The following is a 20,648-nucleotide window of genomic DNA, read 5'->3' on the forward strand; positions in this document are numbered from 1 at the left end:
ATGAATGCTTCATGGATGCACCCATATTATATATTTTGTAGGTGGTGGCTTAGATTGCTTAGGTTGGATGAAAATAGGTTGATAAAATATATTTATATAGGGTTTCTAGGTAAATAGTTATGTAAATCCACATGGATGAATTCCAATTGGGAAAGTACAACTCCCACCCTATTTCAAAATTTGGCCCCTTTTAGGGGGACAATGGCGTTTTAGGGAACCATGGTCTAGACCATGACGTATCATACCTTGATTCCACTACAAACAAGACCAAATTAAGGTACTACTCTATGGGATGCACAAAGGGTTGTGCATGACATCAAGCTTGTGTAATTAGTATAAATTGGACCTAGAGAGGATGAGGATAGACCACACTAAAGTGGAAGCACAAACATGAGGTGTAAATATGTAAGTAAGTAAGTTAGTATGTATGTATGTATGTATGTATGTATGTATGTATGTATGTATATGTGTGTGTGTATACATTTATATATGCATACATATATCTATATATATATGCATATATATAAATATATATACAAATATATATATATATACAAATATATATATATATACAAATATATATATATATACAAATATATATATATATATATATATATATATATACATACATATATATGTTGTAAAGTGGAAAATTGGGAGCTTAGAAAACCCACCACGTGGAAAGGAGGATTCAATAAGCTCAATTTTCACTTGGAGGACTTTACATTTAGAAGAGGGGGATGAATCTACTAGATCCAATCCTAAATGATGCAAGGACTGGATACTAAGTATATTGATTGATGTTTGGAATGTATTTGACCCTCTTTTGTAAGTTAAATATGTAAAGTGCTGAAGTTAAAGACAAATTAAGTAGAAACAGTGAGCTATAGATTCAAGATTTCATCATGCACCTAGATCTGAGAAGTTTGAGATGATTCGAAGCTAGTCTACAAAATCTGCCAAAAGTTGCAGGGACCATCTGTCTAGACCAGGTCGCCCTCCTATCATTCCTCCAAACTTTCCATGCTTCAAAAAGGGTTTTTTTCGTCTCTGCAAATAAAGCTTAATTTCTGAAGTAACGCTACGCACGTACTTCCTACACACAAAAAAGAAGAAAAAAGGGGTTGGGAATATAGGTTTCCCTAAGTCAAACCCTGATTGGAATCAACCTCGAAAGAAATAATGAAAATGCTTGAAATAAATGATGAAAATGTTTACCTTCAGATCTGCACTAGATGATGATGATGCTTTGCTTCTTAGATGTAATCACATATGTTGTATGAAATGACATGGACATGACAAAACCTTAACACACACACATGCTTGTAAATGATGTAATTATTCTTCAATGGATAGATGAAGAATATGCAGTCTTGAGGAATGCTTGATGTAATCTCCTTGCCTTATGATCATTATCGTATTATGCTAAATGAGAGGGGAAGACCTCCTTATATACTTGCTTGTCATCAATTATTTAATTTTCTGACATAGGCCAACAAGGGGAATTTATCTCCCACTCAAATTTGAGATAGGGCCTAGGAGCCAAAATAGGTCCTTATTAGGCAGGACCAGTGTGTGGTGCCCTCGTCTTGTCTTAATTTAGGCCAGGATCAAGAGCTATGCAAGGTGCATGATGAAATTATGAGGTTTGGTTGCATAGGGGAGGAATAAACAGGTCCCAATCAAGCATGGGTATGAGACCAATAAGATGAGGGCCCAAAATACAGTCAAAATTTTCAAGGGATGCAATTTTAGGATGCTACATTAATGGATCAAATACCAGACTTTGCCAACCACTGAACAAAAAAATCAAACCTCAATCCAAATCAAATGATATGGTCAAGTAAAATTTCAGACCATTGAAACCAATAAAGAGTGAAGTGTCTCTAGTTGATTCAACATCCTAAACAGATAAACCAACCACATCATCTCTTTGCAATCATCGGATCACCAAAATATATGAATATGTTGACATCAATGACAACAACATATCCTAGCAACAACAATATCCAACAATCTCTCCCTTTGGCATTGATGGCAACATATGAATATGAAAAATAATCAATGCAAAGGATTAAATCAATACCAACAGTCACCAAAAAACTCCCCCTTAGATCATGTACATAGAGCTTCAAAGATAAGGTAGTTTTTCGCATGCTTCTCTCCACCTTTGACAACAATGTCAAAGACATAAAAAAATCATTATTCTCTCCCTCTAAGAAGAACAATCTCTCCCCCCTTAGGATAAACTCACAAATATGAACACCTTAATCATTAATTGACTACTCTAGCTAAGTTGTGACACCAACTCATGAATTTGGATAAGAAGATAAGATCCTAAAGTCCACAGGATTGATGCATCTCAATGCATCTAGCTTTCACTATGAGGGGCAGATACCCCTAACTTGTCTCTAAAATATACAAATCTATCTATAGGCAAAGGATTAGGTAAAATATCTATAATTTGATCCTTTGTAGATACATACTCCAATCTAACTTCTTCATCACTTACTTTCTCCCTCAAGAAATGATACTTAATTGATATATGCTTTGGTTTAGAATGCAATACCAAATACTTGGAAATATTGATAGCACTTTAATTATCACAATATACAGTAGTAGGCTAATCATAAACAACTCTAATATCCTTCAACATCTTCTTCATCCAAAAATACCTAAGTACAATTGCTAGCAACAACAATGTATTTAGCTTCTACAGTACATAGAGATACAACATCATGTTTCTTACTAGACCATGAAACCAATGTCTTCCCTAAAAATAAATCTCCACTAGTAGTGCTCTTTTGATCATCAACATCACCTACCCAATCCGCATTAGTATAAGAACATAACATGGAATCATCATTCTTCGGATACCATAAACCATAGTCAACTGTCCCATTCAAGTATCTGAAAATCCTCTTCACAACGGTAACATGACTCTCTTTAGGATCAACTTGAAATTTGACACAAAGACAAACATCATGCATAATATCTGACCTAGTTTGAGTCAAATACAACAGTCCACCAACCATAGATCTATATAAAGTTTGATTAACTTTATGAGATTGATCATGCTTACATATCTTACATCTAGTCACCATAGGAGTTCCAACAGGTTTACATACTTAGATTGAGAAATTAAAATGGCTTTGCCAATCTATGTAATCTACAATCCTAAGAAGAATTTCATCTCACCTATCATAGACATCTCAAATTATTTTTGCATATCATTAGCAAACTTCATACTCAAGTCATCATCTCCTCCAAAAATAATGTCATCAACAAAAACTTCAACAATCAAAATGTTATCATTATCAACTTTAAAGTATAAATTATTATTAGCAATACCTTTACAGAATCCCAAATTCATCAAATACCTATCCAAACTAGCATACTAGGCTCTAGAGGCTTGCTTCGGCCCAGAGAGTGATTTTTTCAATCTGCATACCATGTCCCCTTCATTTGATAATGAAAATCCATCTGGTTTCTCAATGTAAACTTCCTCTTTCAAATCACCATTCAAAAAGGTAATCTAACAACTTCAATTCTAGCTACTAGAGCAAAAGTCTCCTCATAATCAATTCCTTCCATCTGTGAACACCCTTTACATACCAATCTTTCTTTGTTTCTAACCACTTCACCAACTTTCTTTAGTTTATTCTGGAAATACCCATTTAGTTCCAATCACATCCTTGTCTTAAGGTCTCAGAACAAGCACCCATGTGTTATTCTTCTCAATCCAATTCAACTCTTCTTCCATAGCTTTTATCCAATTTTCATCTTTACATGCTTCTGCAACATCTTTAGGTTTAATCTTGGAAATCAAACATATTTATTGAACAATGATCCTTCTCCTAGTCATCACACTCTATTTTTATCACTAATAATCATATTTTCTGAATGATTCAATCTTACATTCCTCAAAGTCTTCTGATTTTTTTGATTGTCAGGCTCTTGAACTTCTTCACCAACAGTAGCAATATCAGAATTAATTCTCTCTACCATAACATTCTCCTCTAAGATCTTAGTCTACACAAACTTTGAAACAACATCTTGATCATAAAATTCATATCTGCATGCTCTGATCTTCTTTCCATGACATTCATCTACCTTCTGATTTGCACTCTCTACTATCTTTCTCAATCTCTTGTTATAACATAGGTAGGCCTTACTCTTAGCAGAATATCCCAAGAATATTCCTTCATCATATCTGTCATCAAACTTTCCTATATCCTCATCTCTCTTGATATAACATCTGCTTCAAAAAATTATGAAATATCTAACTATAGAAACATGACCAAACAATTACTCATAAGGAGTCTTACCAGAGTTGCCTTTTATATGCACCAGGTTGAATGTGTAAACAACAGTGCTAACAAATTCTCTCCAAAAGGTTAGTGCAACATTTCCCTCAATCAACATAGTCCTACAAGAATCCAAAATAGTTGTATTATTTCTTTCAACAACTCCATTCTATTGAGGGGTTCTAAGAGCAGATAACTATCTTCTAATTCTATTCCTCTCACAAAATGAATCAAACTCACTAGATGTAAATTTTCCTCCTCTGTTAGATCTTAGGCACTTCATCTTCAACCATGTCTTAGTCTCCACCTTAACTTTGAATATCTTAAATTTCTCCAACACATCTAATTTATCCCTTAGAAAGGTAACCCACATCATCATAGAATAATCATCAATCAACAACATGAAATATATGTCACCTTCCACACTTCTCACTCTTGTAGGACCACAAAAATCGATATGCACAAGATCTAGCAATCCATTATATGTATACAACTTGCTTTTGAATGTAGTTTTTGTTAGCTTTCCCAACTGCCATTCCTTACATACTAGATTAGATGGCTTCACAATTTTAGGAAAATCTCTAAAAGATTGAGTAGAGCTTATCCTTATCATGCAATCAAAATTAACATAATGCATCCTTCTATGCCACAACCAACTTTCATCTATCATAGCAATCAAACAACTTTTCTCACCAACATTCAAGTCAAAGATATTACCTTTAGTCTTAGTCTCTGATAAAATTTCTATACCAGAGGCATTTAGAATCTTGTATTTACCATTCTTAAATTAAAAATCATATCCCTTGTCAACCATCTATCCAACACTCAAAATATTATGCTTGAAACCTTCAACATGCAAGACATCATCATTATTATGCTTACCATCAAAGGAAATTTAACCTCTACCAAAGATCACACAAGCTTTATCATCTCCAAATCTCACTATACAACCATCATACTTCTCCATATTCATAAATTTTCTTTTATCACCAGTCATATGATGTGAAAAACCATTGTCAATTACCTATTCATCTCTATCTTCAATCTTAGCCTCCAAGGCTTTCTCCTCAACAATGCAACTTGTAGAATTCACTGGTACCAGATCATATTCATTGATAGCAATAAATACAAATTCATCTTTTGAATTCTCATTATGAGATTCTTCACCTGTCACACCTTCATCAGTAGCATAATAAAATCTCTTCTAATGTCTGAATCTTGTTAGGCTTATAGGGCTTATCATGCTTATCATTTTTTTTAGATCTATCATGCTTATCAGAACTATCATATTTATCATGTTCATCATACCTAGACATTCTCTTAGGAAACATAGAAGCAAAATGTCCTATCTTTTTACAAGAGAAACATTTCAAAGGCAACTTTCCATCATACTTACCATCTCCCTTAGGCAATCCCCTAGCAATAAAGGCTTCAAGCTCATCCAATTCTCTTTCTTTCTCTTACATCTCTCTCTTTTCTCTTTTGTATTTGGAAATTTAGCATGAAATTTCTCCTAGATCATACTTCTACTTCCCAGTTATCAATGCTCTGAATGTAGTTTCCATTTTACCATGTGATTATCCAAAATCACTCAACTCAAAAGGAGCAAGTTTACCAACCAACATGTCCCTAGTAACTGTAGTCACACTTCGGATCTCATCAATATCAGGTACTTTAGGCTTGTAAGCATGAGGCAAAGATCTTAGTGTATACACCTAAAAATGGTCTGAAGATAGTTAATTAAATACCCAGTTATTTGATTAATTCTCCTTCCCAATTAATTGAATTCACAAGCAATTTAATTAATTTCTCTATTCATCTACTAGTAAATAAATCTACATGATTTATTTATATACTTAATTTCATATCCCTCTTTGATTAATTAATTATAAATTAATTAATGTCTCCCCATATTAATCAATTCTTCTAATCCCTAATTAACATTAACAAACTCAAGTTTGTTGAGATTAATTATAATTTTCCAATTATTTGAATTTCTAAATTCAAATGAGCACAGGGCTCCTAACTTTTAACCACCTAGCCTAACCATCCCCTAACCTAACCCATTCCACCTAATCCTGGGTCTAACTAACCCTATCCTATCTTGCACATCCTAACCTCCTTATCCTAACCTCCCATGGTGTGGATATTCCCTCCTTGAGACACATGACACTTTTGCCACATGTCTCCTCCCATGGACACTTTCCCTCTCATGAGAAAGGCTCCTTGACACTTGTCACCACAGAGATGACAATTGTCCCTTCCTCAATCTTTGCCCTTGATATCTTCAAATCAGATCTAGACTGTCGATTCCTGCCACCTCAGCTTTGGTCTTGGAATTCCTATAAATATCCCCCATTGTGGAGCAATAAGGATCTCATCTCATATCAATTTAGGCATTGTTACCATAGGCACTTTGCATTTCAATTATCTAGTAATTAGCTTTTGGATTAATCATAGCATGTTAATCAAGTTTATTAAATCATGCATTTCATATCATCTCCATAGTCAATCATGATCAAATAGCTACTCAACTCTTGAGTTGCCACTTTGGAGGTCATTGCTCCACTGAGAGCCCATCAATCCAACACCTTCAAGGTCCTCAAGAATAGAGGAAAATTGGACATTTCAAGGAATGCTTATGGTTTGCATTTCTAATCTAGTTTTCAATTAAGCTTTTCAATTACATTTTATTATCTCATTATATGTGTATGCCTTTTATTTACCATATTTTTAGGATCACATTAATTGGCGCCCATTGTAAGGCCTAGCCTCTTTGATCTTTAACAAGTTTTCTTGCAAAAAATTTCACTGACAGGCTGATTAGCTCTCTTGGGCTCCTGAATTGCATTCTTGGTATGTATTGTGGCATTCTTGCACCTCAAATTGCATTTTTGGGAGACTTCTCATCTCTATTTTTATATTTTTCTGTACTTTAGTGCTTTCAGTCTGTACTTTAGCATTTTTGGTATGTATTGTGATATTTCTGGTACATTTGTCAGCTTTTTCAGTATGTTTGACAGTGTTTCTGGTGTGTAGAACAACATTTTTGGTGTGCAGGACAATGTTTCTGGTGTCCAAAGCAGCGTTTCTGGTATACAGAGCAGTGTTCTTGCTCAATTTGATGGCGTTTTTAGTTTTTATTGATTTTGCAAATATTGTATGTTGCATTCCTCATTTCTACTTCTAGATTGTCATTTTCCCGAACCTAATTTGTAGATTGTTGGTTTTGCAGGTACTTATTTCACTATGAAAGACCAGAGTCATAAACTATTTCACCATCAAAGAATGCAATATAAACAACTAACTTTGTTTGCAGCCGCAAGATTTTGCACTTATATTTGTTAAATTAGGCACATAAACTAATTACAATGGAAATGGACAAACATGTCTTATGTGTTTTGATGATAGGTGAGTATGCTCTCACCTTTCTTAGGTGATAAAAAATCCATACTCATATTTTTCTTTCAATAGTGCATATCTTTAGCAGGCTTGCCCTCCAGAGGAGCTAATAACTCTTAAAGCCCTTAAGGTTGGTGAGAGGGGAATGACCCAAGTGGGAATGGCTAACGCCAAGTATTCCAACCCACTATAAAATAAATGTGATTTGATGAAAATTAAGTCAATGACAGTACTCAGGAATAGCTCTCCTTCGTACCTTCGGGTATATAGAACCTTGGTTTTCATGTCTAGGAGACCTCTTAATTGAGTTTATACCCCAATGCGTTGAACATATCCCTTACTAGTTCCAAGAAAATTAGAAGCTACCTGGTTTACCTCCAAACATTATTCAATTCTTAGTGCATGGAGGGGGAAGAATATCTCCTTAAGATACTCACCATATGTTCCTCTCGAGCGTATGTACGAACTCCCCTTTTGAGACCTTATTGCTAGGCTCATAATGGGACTCCACTAGCTCTCACAAAGGCAAAAATATAGGCACCCTTTAGGGGGTGACAATGTTGTGTGAGCTGACAGGGTACCAAGTTGTGGGCTAAGAACTAATAATGAAGCCAATCTCCTTAGGATAGACTGATTGATGTGTTTTCAATTGTTCAAAACCCGTGAAAACTTGGGCTTTCTATAAAGCTTCTTGAACATAGACTTTATGTGTCCTTTGGGACAAAAATACAATCTGAATACAACAAACATTGAAAAATCAAACTTCAAATGGTCAAATTCACAAGTTTCACAACAGATTAGCTCTTTCAGTCAAAACAGTCACACCTACGGTCCAAATAGTCACATTTATAGTCCAAACATTAGCTCTATCTATCCAAACAGTTGCATTCACAGTCCAAACATGAGCTCTTTCAGTCCAAAAAGTCGCACCTATGGTCCAAACAATCGCATTTCTATTCCAAACATCAGCTCTCTTGGTGTGAATGTCAAATTTCTCATATTTCAACATTAACTCTCCAAGGTTGAGCACATTAGAGTTTCTGGTCTAAATCATAGAGTTCCTAGTCTAAACAATAGAGTTCCTAGTCTAAATAATAGCTCTCTTGGTCTAAAGGTCAGTTCCCTTGGTCTAATCAACAACTCTTGTGAGTTGCATGTCAAATTGCTCATGTTGCAGCATCAGATTTCCTAGTTTGTACTTTTTAGGTCTAAATATCCATTCTCTGAGTCTAAAAATCACAAAGTTGGGTCAAAATTGCAATCTCCTAAGTTCAAACACTTAATTTTCTAAGTCTACACATCATTATTTGAACTTTCGAGTCATTGTATTGAAGATCAGAGTTCCTGGTCATTTTGTCAGTGTTTCTAGTAAAATACATCAAAATGAGAAAATAAAAACAACCCATTTCTCAAACATCCAAACATAGAGACTAGGTCATCTTCTTGGGTCATTCAATCAAGTTATCTTCTGTCAAAATAGATTCAAGAGAAAGACACACAAAGGTCTCAAGTATTCACCTTAAATAAGTTAAAGATCAAACACCTTAAAGTGCAACATCACATTTTCTTTGATAAATTGATTGTTCAAACATAGTTTCTCATCAGGATCTATCATCCTTTAATCATGAAACTACAATGCTTGATCAAAATAACCTCGTAGAGTATGAGCTTACACAAATACTAGCGGTAAACTAGAAGAAGATGAGGAATGCGAAGCAAAAATCAGAAGGAGTATAAGATGTCACTAATTGCGAGGAACTGAGCCCCCAATCTTAGGATCTTAACTCACTCAAATATATGCAAGGGCACACAAAACAATAAAAAAACAAAAAGACAAATAAAGACAAAAAGAAAAACAAAGGAAAAGATAAAAAGGCACACAAGACCCAAAAGATAAAGACCAAAAACAAGACCTCAATATCAAAATATCTCAACAACTAATATGATTCTTGAAAATGCCATCTCACAAACATAAATGATCACATAAAAGAGAAAAGAAAGCATCATCCATGAACTATCAATAGAAAAACTAAGGTAAGTGCACAAAGTTGTGTCCACTTTGTGTGGAAGTTTTACACTTAGACAAAAATAGAAAATCTCACAGAGCACATGAGAAATGAAACGGGATCCCGTTTCAAGTCGGGATCTCGACCAAAAATTTGAAAGAGGTCCCATTTAGTTTTGAGTTCCAAAGCCTAGATCTAAGAAATGAGATCCTGTTTCAAAAACAAAACGATATCCCGTTCTAAAATGGGATCCTGTTTCAAAAACAAAATGGGATCCCGTTTCCTTTTTTTTTTAATTTTTTTTTTTTAAATATTTTTTTATAAAAAATACAAGCTACAAGAAATATAAAATTTATATATAAGTCAAATTTCTCTGTCTTTTTTTTCCTTTATATCTCACTTTGTCCCCTCTCTCCCAAAATCTAAAACTATGTCTCTACCTCTCTCTCACATCCTTAACTATTTACTCTTTATCTCCACTCTCTCTATACCCCTCCCCTCATCCCCAACCTACCTATATTTCTCTATATATACAACTCTACCTCTCTCTTAACGTACCATCTCTCTCTCCCAACCAACTTATCTTTCTCTACATATGTCATAATAGGTCCTACTAAGGGGTCTTATGTCATAATAGGTCCTAGTAAGAGGTATAATGTCTTAATAGGTCCTCTTAAGGGGTCTTATGACATAATAGAACCTATTATGTCACAATGGGACCTATTATGCCATAATAGGGCGCATTATGACATTATAGGTCTTATTATGTCATAATAGGTCTTATTATGACATAGTACCCCTTAGCAAGTCCTAGTAAGGGGTATAAAGTCATAATAGGTCCTCTTAAGGGGTTTAATTACATAATATGACCTATGATGTCATAATAGGACCTATGATGACATGATAGGAACTATTACATCATCATAGATCTTATTATCTCATTATTAGTCCTATTATGACATAATACCCTTTAACAGGTACTACTAAGGGGTATAATGTCATAATAGGTCATCTTAAGGGATATTATGACATTATAGAACGTCTTATGTTATAATAGGTCCTATTATGTGATAATCAATACTATTATGTCATAATAGGTCCTAGTAAGAGGTATAATGTCATAATATGTCCTCTTAAGGGGTCTTATGACATAATTGACCTATTATGACATAATAGGTCCTATTATGTGATAATTGATCCTATTATGTCATAATAAGTCCTACTAAGGGGTCTTATGTCATAATACGTCCTAGTAAGAGGTATAATGCCATAATAGGTCCTCTTAAGGGTCTTATGATATAATAGGTTGTATTATGTAACAATAGGACCTATTATGACATAGAAAGACTTATTATGTCACAATGTGACCTATTATGATATAATAGGTTATATTATGATATTATAGGTCATATTATGTCACAATAGGCCCTGTTATGATGTAATACCCCTCAACTCTCTGTAAACATACCATCTCTCTCTTCCAAACAACTTATCTTTCTCTACATATGTCATAATAGGTCCTACTAAGGGGTCTTGTGTCATAATAGGTCCTCTTAAGGGGTCCTATAACATAATAGGTCGTATTATGACATAATAAGTCGTATTATGTCATAATAGGACCTATTATGTCAGAATGGGACCTATTATGACATAATAGGTTGTATTATGACATTATAGGTCCTATTATGACATAATACCCCTTAACATGTCCTAGTAAGGGGTATAATGTCATAATACATCATCTTAAGGGGTTTTATGACATAATATGACCTAAGATGTCATAATAGGACCTACAATGACATGATAGGACCTATTACATCATCATAGATCCTATTATGTCATAATTGGTCCTTTTATGACATAATACCCTTTAATAGGTCCTACTAAGGGGCATAATGTTATAATAGGCCCTCTTAAGGGGTCTTATGACATAAAAGGACCAATTATGACATGATAGGTTCTCTTAAGGGGTCTTATGATATTATAGGTCCTACTAAGGGGTCTTATGTCATAATAGGTCCTAGTAAGAGATATAATATCATAATAGGTCCTCTTAAGGGGTCGTATGACATAATAGGACCTATTATGACACAAAAGGACCTATTATGTCACAATGAGACCTATTATGACATTATAGGTCCTATTATTCACAATAGATCTCGTTATGACATAATACGCCTTCACAAGTCCTACTAAGGGGTATAAAGTCATAATAGGTCCTCTTAAGGGCTTTTATGACATAATATGACCTATGATGTCATAATATGACCTATGATGACATAATATGACCTATTATATCATCATAGGTCCTATTATGTCATAATTAGTCCTATTATGGCATAATACACTTCAATAGGTCTTACTAAGGGGTATAATGTCATAATGCGTCCTCTTAAGGGGTCTTATGACATAATAGGACCTATTATAACATGACATGTCCTCTTAAGGGGTCTTATGACATTATAGGACCTATTATGACATAATAAGTCCTATTATGTGATAATCGATCATATTATGTCATAATAGGTCCTACTAAGGGGTCTTAAGGCATAATAGGTCCTAGTAAGAGGTATAATATCATAATAGGTCCTTTTGAGGGGTCTTATGACATAATAGGACCTATTATGACTTAATAGGTCGTATTATGTCATAATAGGACCTATTTTGTCACAATAAGACCTATTATGACACACTAGGACCTATTATGTCACAATGGGACCTATTATGACATAATAGGTTGTATTATGACATTATAGGTCCTATTACGTCACCATTTATAAGATCTTCTAAAATATAGAATATGTATTATAACTCCTAGATATCTGAAACCACTCTCAAACGTCCTGCCAATATATACTTGAAATATAACTTAAAGTATAAGAAAGGAAAAAGACAAAGGGAAATGTGACTTAAACTTAAATGTTATATTTCATGTATATATAGTTTTTTTTTTTTTTTTTAAATTTAAAAAAATAAAAAATAAAAATGTATATATAGTTTATTTAACAAAAAAAAATAATAATAAAAAAAAAAATTAAAAAAAAGGGAAACAGGATCCTGTTTCTAAAAATTTTAAACTTTGGTTTGGTTGTAGCTTCGGTTTTGTCTTGGGAAATGGCTTGGAGAGCTGACCCTTTGGCTTGGACCTGGTCTGACCTGCAACTTGAAGGCCAAATCAATCTTCATATAGAATAATGACTTAAAAAATATATCTGAACAACAAATTTTCAAAAAAAAATTAAACAATGAAAACCCATTATAGTAGAGACTGTCTAGATTCGAAATATGTAAATTTTTTTTTAAAATGGATCAATATTTTTTTTTTTTAAATAATTACTAATGAAAGAGGTCCATAGACTCAAAATAACATGGTTTTTTAATATTTTTTTTGTCTCTAAGTTTTAAAAAATAAAATATATCACATCAAACTAGAGATAATTCTATAAAATTTAAAAAAAAAAACCAAAAAATGTTAAGTTTGGGTCAAATTATGCTTGCCATACACAAGAATTTTTCAAAACAATGATTATGCCCAATAAAAAATTAACAAAAAAATAATATGCAGAAAAAAATAAAAAAAAAATATTCTCATCAAAAGTGAGTGAGTTATAAATCTTTCCCCAAAAGGATTTATAAAAATAATTTCATTTAGGTCAAATTATGCTTGTCGTACACAGGCATGGTATGGTCCTGAAAAGTGACTTTTAAACTATAGGTTTTAGGAATGCCTATTAAAAATTCATTTTTAAGATCTGGGTATTAAAATAAATTACATATTTGAAAAGTAGACTTCGAGCATTGCATTTTCTATTACTGAATTTTTTCAAGATTCATTCTTTAAGTGTCTCAAATATTTAGGTCAAATAGTGATTTGATGAGAGAAAGAAGAGATAGCACGAATAGACCCTAGATGTGTTTATCCAAGTAATCCATGAGAATAAAGATGAAAGAGGACATAGACTACTTGCCCTTAGATATTTTTATGTAGGTGATCCATGGTGGAAAAAGGACATGGACAACTCGCCCGTAGATGTTTTTATCTAGGTGATCGATGTGGGGAGAAGAGTAAGAATAGTCTAGTTGTTTTTATCTAGTTCCACCCATCCTCGTGTGTGTGTGCATGTGATGTCTAGTTTCAAGTGTATAGCACCCCGTGTAAGAGTCTTTGCTCTGTTTTGGAGTGTGCTTCAGCCTGTTTAAAAATGCAAATGCCAAGGGGTGATTTTATGTGTAAATAGAAAGTGGCGAAGATACATGCCTAGTTTCAAGGCCATCCCATTTAAGACTTTTCTAATTTCGATGATGTGTAACCCCATCTAAGACATATATCTAATGTTGCATCTAGTTTTGAGTGTGAAGTATCTTGCTCTATGATTTTTTACTCTGGTTCTGAGAATGAACACCCTATTTAAGACATGCAAAAATGATATGCAAGAATATACTACAATATGGTACAAGGGGAGCGATGTGGATGCCATCCCCCCTCCCCCTTAATATGTCAACATAGTTCTATGTTGATATCTTAATGAAGCTAGAGACAAGGATACCTTACCTTAAACACGAAGGAGATATCCTTTAGGCAACAATGTCATAAATCCAAGATATAGAGGAAATACTCTTCAAGGATAAGATAGCTGAAAAAGAGATATCTTGCAACAAGTGTAAAGGATATCCTTGGAGGAGAAGAGATCTTTTCTCAAAAGACATCTACCCCCAAGAGGTGCTATCTTGAACAAAAATAACATCTTCTACCAAAAGAAAGGAAGGAGAACAAGAATTCATACCTTCCTCCTATTTCTAGGTGAAAGGGATTCGTGATGAAGGATGACACATGTTTGAGCCAATGGCAGGGGTAAAGTTATGATAGAGATACATTTCCAAGTGAAGAAGAGGTTATTTCCAAGGACTTACACCTGTTGTATAAGAGAGAATCCTTGAGAAAACAATAAATTTGCACAAGGAATGATACCCAATCATGAACAAACACCACTCCACAAAGAAAAAGTAGGTCCTTAGAGAAGAGAGAGAGAAAGACAAATCAATCATTCCCCCCAAAGTGTAAGGAAAATGAGAAGAATTACACAATCTTCTAAGAATAGATTAGGCATAAGGAAATGCACAATATACTCACATGAATGAATATCTAATGCAAAAAAAGATATTAGTTTATATAAAATGCATCTCAAAAGAAGTGGTAATCTTCAAAGAGAGAGAGAGAGAGAGAGAGAGAGAGAGAGAGAGAGCACATACTCCTCTAAGAAGGGATTAGTCATAAGAGACATACCCTTGCAAGAAAGGATATCAACACATTAAAAATGCAACCCTAAAGGGAATAGTGATACATTAGATAGAAAGAGAGAGGGCGAAAAATTCATCCTTGCCCCCCAAGCAAGAGGACAAAGAGGAAAATTACACATCTTCTAAAGAGAGGTTATTCATAAGAGATGGACTATTTAAAATAAAGAATAGGTCCTAACCAAGGAATAGACATGTGCTCGCATGAAGGATAATTCTATGCAAGAAAGGGCATATAAATAACATAGCACAATAGAAGGGGTAATTATCAAAGAGCAAGAAAGAGGAAGAGGAAGGTTTACAAAAGTTCTCAAAGGAGAGATTATTCATAAAAGATGCACTGTTTCAAGCAAAGAATAGGTCTTGTCCAAGGGAACAAACATGTGCTCACATGAAGGATAACTTCATGCAAGAAAGGACATCAAGTTATGAATAATTCAATCACAAACTAAATTGTGAAAACTTAAAAAGAGGAGAGAAAGAGGGGAAAATCATGTTTCTGCCCCAAGATATTTAAAATTGAAGAAGCACTAACTCTAATGACAAAGAGCCCCCAATTAAGTTAACTTCATATACCATAGGGTGAGGAGAAAAATGAGGGTGAAAGAAGTGCTAAGGCATTACCTTTTCACCTACAAAGAGAGCAAGATCTATTGAAAGACATATACGAGCATGATCGTATTGTTCTTGAACAAATTCGTTAAATGCTTTACACTTTCCAAGAGAATGAGAATAACAACTATGAAAAAGACAATGTAAATCACATTTCTTATGCTTATAATTATAATTAGATCTAATGAAAGGAAAATCAATATTCTTATCATACATCAATCTCGAAGAGATTCTAGTTGATAATCTTTCTTGATCTTTAATAGATGTAGGTTTATTCTTTTGAGATTGAGGACAAGTCATCGGCATGGTGATCATGGGTTTGATTAAATGAAAAAAAAAAGGAGTTTTTGAAGAAGCTTTTTTGCAAGCACTAAGGGGTTGTTGTCTTGCCAGATGATTTTTGAAGTCTTGAATCCTAAGGAGTTCATCCATAGGAGATTTATTACCATTTCCTAGTCCTTCCATGGTTATTTGTGTAGGAGGGTTTATAGGGACTCTAATTCCTTGTTCCACTTTTCCAAGTCCTTGTCCTCTAAAACCTTGTTTTGATATTATTTTAAAGCCATTCCTATAAGAATCTTTTAATTGGGAAGGTGGGGGTACATTATAAAAAAATTATTTGAAGTTTGTAGTGTAAGGATGTTTAGAAGGAATGAGAGGATTAGTAGATGAAGAAGGAATATCTTGTGGAGGAATTTTGTTTCTTTCATCATGCATATCCTCTATGGTAGATTGGGAAGGAAGATCCTTATCATCGAAGGCCTCATCTTTGCTTAATGTTATTGTTGGTCATCCGGTCAAATTTATTATGTCTTGCATTGATGTTTTGTCATTGATGCCAACACTAGCTATTTGGATGCTTTACCGACACCCTTCTAGTCTTGGTAGGTTGAGTGTTTTCTGGTTAACTTGGATCTGGCATGATCCGATAGGCTTTGGTATAGTCTAGTGATGGAATCAATTTGTTGTTGTGGTGTGTGGAAATATAATTGGTCCAGGTTGATCTAGGTTATGGATCGACATTAATATAACATGTGGATAGGACCTATTAATGTATTTACGAGATGTCTTATGTGCTGGATATTATTTTTTTGGTCTAAGGCCGACATGGTTTATTATCTGGTGGCTGACCTGATTGTTTATGGTTAAAGGTTTGTATATATAGATGTAAGATCTCATTGTAGATCATCATGGTTAGTAGTAGAGGTCATGGTCAAGGAATGTAATTTGCGAATAATATAATATCATTCAGGCAGAGGAGTTGGTCGATCATTGCAGATCGAATTGGGTTTATGTAAGAGGATTTAGTCCTCTGATATTGAGCTTAACTGGAACTGTACTAAACCATAGGAGATGCTATCTTTTGTAGTTCAACACTTCTTTGGATTGTAGCTTGGATTTATATGTAGTCAGTGAGGCTCCTTTTGTGATGAGAAGTGCACTATTGGTTGTTGGTCTTCCTGCAAGTGCAGGACCCTCAATTGTAATTCACATACTTACTATAAAAGTATTATCTAACTGTGGGTAGTATTTCCATCATGGTTTTTCCCTTTACTGGGTTTTCCATGTACAAATCTTGGTGTCATGTGGATGGTATTTATTCTGCGATTATTTCTTATGCTTAATTAGATTATCTTCTATTCTAGTATTAATGTTTTGGGCTTTGGTATTAAAGTTTAAATTGCTAATGGTTTTGGTAATTTGTGACAATTGATTCAACCCCCCTCTCAGTTGTCTTCTGGTTATTTGAATTGTCTAAGAATTGGTATCAGAGATTTTGTCCTCTCTGCAAAAAGCTTAACCACTTGAAGAAGATCCTATGGCGACTAATAGTTCAAGTTCATCTAGTTCTTCTGGAGCTATCTTTTAAAGGGATATTACAAGGCTTGATGGAACAAATTACACAGTATGGAAGATTCAGATAGAGACTCATCTAAGATGTCTTGGCAAGGAGATTTGGGAGATCACACAAAATGGTCACACCCTATAATCCAGAATCTAGCAATTCTCCTCCAAAAAACCTAGACAAGGAGCTTGAGAATGATTGTAGAGAAAGAGAAGCCATCTTGTGTGCACTTTCTGATCAGCAAATAATGGGATTAACTGACAAATCATCTAGAAAGGCTATATGGGATAAGTTGAAGACTCTTAATGAAGGTGACCCTACAGTGAAGATTGCTAAAATTGATGGTTACCAAGTGAGATATGAAAACCCGAAGATGGAATAAGATGAAAGGATTACTACATTCATGGAAAGGGTAAATGAGATCGTTATAAGAATTAAATATTGTGGTGGAACTCTGACCGAATATGAAATTGTTTCTAAAGTCTTGAGAGCCCTACCACCGGCTTACAAAATGAAGGCTACTACTATTAATGAGTTGAGAATAATGGCTAATACATCTATCAACAAAGATACTTTGGTTGGGAAACTATCTGCTTTTGAGCTTGAAGAATTTGGACCTTCTGGAGCTGTGAAGTCTGAACCTTCTTTTCGTGCATCTACATCTACAACTGGTAAGAAAGACTCAAAAGATTTGTATGCAAAGGAATTGGAAGATGTGAAGAGAGAAGATGACGAATTTGAGAAACTTGAAGCACTATTTTCTAGAAGAGTACCCAAAGGACTAGTACGAAGTAAGTATGAAGGAAAAGAACCTTTTAAATGTTTTGAATGTAATAAAATTGGACATTTTGCATCTAGATGTCCTAAAAGGAATTCAAGATTTGAAGAAAGAGTTAGAAGATCATTTAAGCCTAACCCTAGATATAATAACAAGTATAAATACAAGAAAAATAGAGACAAATCATGCTACATAGATGATGTGGAAGGTATTACCGATTCAGATGATGAACTCGCAAAAGACTCTACTAGTGGATCTAGCAATGGGAAGGAATGGGTATTCCTGGCTATCAAGGAAGATGATCTGGTACTGGAAGAGAATATACCTGAAGAGAAGGAACTTGCTACTAAAATTAAAGACAAGGATGAATGGGTAATTGTCAGTGGTTCACATCATATGACGGGAGATAAAGGGAAGTTTTTGTCTTTGCAAGAATTTGATGGTGGTCTAGTTAGATTTGGAGATGACATGGCATGTATGATCAAAGGAAAATGAACTATATCATTGAATGGTAAGAATAATACTCACAATGTTTATTATGTTGAAGGTTTGAGGCATAATCTTTTGAGTGTAGGATAATTGGTAGATAAGGGATTTCAATTATAGTTCAAGGATGGGAAATGCAAAATCATTAACAGATCTGGCTTGGAGATTGCAATCGGTACACAGACAAAAGGTAATATATTTTGTTTGAACTCCAATGAGAAGACATGTTTAATTACACAGATTGATGAGAGTTGGCTATGGCATAAAAGGTTGTTTGATGTGAATTTTGGTTGCATTGTGAAGATCAGTTCAACTAAGGCAATTAAAGATATACCTAAGATTATGAAGCCCTATAATCTGGTATGTAAAGAATGTCAAATAGGTAAACAGGTTAGAACCTCTTTTAGGAGTATACAAGATAAATCAAATGATGTTCTTGATATTATTCATACTGATTTGTGTGGCCCTGCTAGAGTTAAAAATTTTCAAGGTGATAGAAATTTCATGCTAAGCATTGATGATTATTCTAGAATTATGTGGGTTACTTTTTTGAGAGAAAAATTTGAAGCATTTGAAAAGTTTAAATCTTTAAGGCTAAAGTGGAAACTGAGACATGATTGAAGATTAAATGTTTGAGATCAGATCATGGTGGTGAATTCACATCCGGTGAGTTTAATAACTTTTGTGACAAGCATGGTATAAGAAGATAATTTTATACTCCCCGAACACCTCAGTAGAATGGAGTTATGGAAAGAAAGAATAAAACTATCTTAGATGCTGCTACAACAATGATGATGGAAGCTAGTCTAACTCATATCTACTAGAGAGAAGAAGTGAGGACAATTGTTTATACATTCAACAGAGTACATATCAAGGGAGAAACCGGTAAGACACCTTATGAATTATAGTTTGGCAATACACCTACAGTTAAGTATTTCAAAATTTTTGGTAGTAAATGTTATATCAAGGGAGATAATATTATTGAGAAATTTCATCCTTGATGTGATGAAGGCATATTTCTTTGTTATTGTAATGAAAGAAAATCATATAGATGTTATAACAAGAGATTGCAGAAAATTATGGAGAGTGCTAAGGTCAAAGTAGATGCGCTGAACATAACTCAAATCAAAGTTTATGAGAAGGAACCAGCAGTGGAAATGATTATATCTGAACCGGTAGTACCCTTACCGGAACAAAGAGTTTAACTAGTTACTCCAGTAATATCAAAGAACTCTATAGTAACTGAAGAATGGGGAAGAGGACCAGAAAGTCAGAAGACTCCTACATATGTGAGATTAAATCATTCAGAAGATCAAACCATTGGGGATAAGAGCGATGGAGTGATAACAAGAAGAAGACTAGCAACTATTAAGGTATGTTTAATTTCACAAGTTGAACCGGTATCAGTAATTGCGGCATGTAGAGATGAATTTTGGTTGAAATCTATGGAAGAAGAATTAGATCAGATTGAGAAAAATAACACATGGACCTTGGTTCCCTGGCCTAAAAAAAAAATGTTATTGAAACTTGTAGAGTCCTAAAATTGTGACACTTGCAATTTCGACCGCATTTGGGTCTTCACGATGGCGACGCAACATGCAACCTGAATGGAGACCCCGAAACCTGATTATGACACTGAAAACTGCATTTTCTTGCACCCTGCAGTCCCGGGAGGTGGGACTAGAGCGCCCAGTGCCCTGGTCCTTCAGGACCAGGGCGCCCTGGGCCCCCAGGACCATGGTGCCCAGCGCCCTGGTCCCTGGGTCCTATTTTGGGCCCAGTCTCTTTTGGACTTCAGGTCTTTATGTTTGCAAATTGGAAAATTAACATTTCCTGGTCGGCCTAAGGTCGAGAAAATCAGTCTATTAGCCCTAATTGACAAGTATATAAACTACATTTTCCTCTTTCATTCGATA

This window comes from Cryptomeria japonica, chromosome 8, assembly GCF_030272615.1.
Source record: "Cryptomeria japonica chromosome 8, Sugi_1.0, whole genome shotgun sequence".
NCBI lineage: Eukaryota > Viridiplantae > Streptophyta > Pinopsida > Cupressales > Cupressaceae > Cryptomeria > Cryptomeria japonica.